The sequence below is a fragment of the Mus caroli genome, unplaced genomic scaffold (genome assembly GCF_978045245.1).
Source record: "Mus caroli unplaced genomic scaffold, Mus_caroli_1 scaffold_12, whole genome shotgun sequence".
NCBI classification, from domain to species: Eukaryota; Metazoa; Chordata; class Mammalia; order Rodentia; family Muridae; genus Mus; species Mus caroli.
Window position 1 is genome coordinate 44646805 of NW_028227267.1, and position 2647 is coordinate 44649451.

A 2647-nucleotide genomic window follows, 5' to 3' on the forward strand; every position below is an offset into this window, starting at 1 on the left:
GTAATTTACACCTACTTGCCAAAACAGTTCTTTCAGATAGATCACCTACAGGCTGGCAAAGGGCATCAAAAGTAGATCTGCAGGGGATAGGCCTCCCCCCTTTATAAGCACAGACTCTGAGTAAACTTTGAACAGAAATATGTCTTGGTCTCTTATTTCTCTCACTGATCTCTCCCATACAGCTCCGGCCTCCCACTCAGGAACCCAGTCAGTGTGGCCACAGGCGGCTACAATCCACAGTGGGGAGCCATGGAGAAGGCATTCGCCTACAGAGCCTCGGCTTAATTCTCTCATAGAAGGCCTCTGTATGATCCCAGGCTACCTCCACCAAGCTAAGGACAATCACTGCTGTGACAAGCCAGAACTCTGCTTCCACTGTCCCTGCCCAGTCTAGATGCTGTCCCCAGTCCATGCCCCACCCCCACACTCCATTCTCGGCTCTTCAACTCCCAGCTGTGCCTGGATGTTCAAGAGTCAGAGGACCCCACGACACCAGTCTCGTCACAGGTCTGGGGACCCCTGAACCAGCTACAGCTTTGTCCTACATCTCAGACTGTGCTTTCCCACCCCCAGAGTAGGACACCCACCCCGCGGCAAAGCATTGAATATATGGGTCTAAATATAATCCGCTTTAAAAACTGTGTAATCCATGTCTCCATAGTGTAGCATTCAGTGTTGGCTGAAATTATGTTTCCATACAGCTCCACGTCTTATTCACAGCAAGACTTGGATGATTCTCCCAGTTCTCTGTGCCCCAGTTACCATCTGTAATGGGGAGAAGCAATACATATCTCACAGGATGATGTGAGGATCAAGTAGAAAACACTTAGAGCCGCCCCTCCCCGGCCCCGGGAGTGGCCGCGGAGCCGCCACTCAGACACTGTTGCACGGGAGGTGGGATTCGCACGAAATAAATCATAATGAGTTATGCAGAAAAGCCGGATGAAATAACCAAAGATGAATGGATGGGAAAGCTCAATAACTTGCATGTTCAGCGAGCAGACATGAACCGACTCATCATGAACTACCTAGTCACAGAGGGCTTTAAGGAAGCAACAGAGAATTTTCGGATGGAGTCTGGGATGGAACCAAGTGTGGACCTAGAAACACTTGATGAGCGAATCAAGATTCGGGAGATGATTCTGAAGGGTCAGATCCAGGAGGCCAACGCCTTGATCAACAGCCTCCACCCAGAGCTCCTAGACACAAACTGGTTGGTATCTTTACTTCCACCTTCAGCAACAACACTTGATTGAGCTTATCTGTCAGCGTGAGACATTGGAGTTTGCCCAGACGCAACTGGCAGAGCAGGGTGAGGAAAGCCGAGAATGCCTCACAGAGATGGAGCGCACACTGGCCTGGCTGGCCTTCGATAGCCCTGAGGAGTCGCCTTTTGGAGACCTCCTCCACATGATGCAGAGGCAAAAGGTATGGAGTGAAGTTAACCAGGCTGCTCTGGATTATGAGAATCGAGAGTCCACACCCAAGCTGGCAAAATTACTGAAACTGCTTACTTCGGGCTCAGGATGAGCTAGACCAGAAGAAAGTAAAATATCCCAAAATGACAGACCTCAGCAAAGGTGTGACTGAGGAGCCCAAGTAGAGCCTGTGCACAGACCCAGCACTGTCAATAGGCACAGGACTCTCCCTCCTCCGGCTGTGACTGGCTGATTGTCGCCACAGTAGAGAACCTTTCCCCCTGTACTTTTCTTTGGCCCCATTGTTTAAAAGGGGAAAATGGCCTATTTAAACCCTGGCAAACCCATGATGGAAGACACCTCTGCTATGCCCTGTATCCTGAGAGCTGCACACACTGCCGTTGACTACCCCGTGCTTCCAGATTGCTGGTTCCAGAAGATGTAATGTGCCACTGTGTGCTGCATGGCTAGGGAGTATCATCTCAGCTGAAAGCCTCACCTAGGACAGACAGACAGACAGACATGAACACTACTGATGTGCTTTTCCGACCTGCTATGTGCAGGCAGGCAGGGTTTATCTTCCTGGGTCTCACCAGACCTTCATGGTTTTCCTTACCCCTTCTTTTTTCTTCCTCATTTTGTTCCTTCATAGGAAAAAATGTATAAATTTGTAAATCTTAATTCAAAGATAACTTTTGTGTGAGTATTGAGTTTGGATTGTTTTTTTGTTTTTTTGTTTTGTTTGTTTTGTTTTGTTGTCTTTTGGTGTGGGCGGTGTGGCTTTTGGGAGGGGATGTGTGTGTGAGAGGTGAGGCTGTGGTGGGTTTTTTTTAATATATTTTTGGTGCTGTATGTGATGAGAGACTCATTCATAGTGGATCAATGAATAATTTCTTGTAGGTAAATTTATTTGAAAATAAAGATTTCCTTTTACTTCCAGAATAAAAAAAAAAGAAAGAAAGGAAAAAAAAAAAAGAAAATGCTTAGAATCATGTTTGACCTGCTATAACCTGCACGAGAATGTAATCTTGTTGATTTAGTGTACTTTCAACAGTATTTATTTGCACATCCATGATGCTCATCACTGAAGATCAGAATTATCAATTTAGTCTGTCAGGCTCGTCAGACCTTCCAGATTAGTCATTGTCTTAGTCAGTGACCTATTGCTGTGAAGAAACATCACGACAAAGGCAACTCCTATAAAAGAAAGCATTTAATTGTGGGCTGGC

The 2647-nt window shown here is 46.5% G+C and overlaps 1 pseudogene; it reads left to right on the forward strand.

Annotated features, from left to right (window-relative positions):
• The first annotated feature begins 902 nt into the window (after positions 1 to 902).
• Positions 903 to 1603, forward strand: LOC110309941 (glucose-induced degradation protein 8 homolog pseudogene; annotated as a pseudogene).
• The last annotated feature ends 1044 nt before the right edge of the window (positions 1604 to 2647 follow it).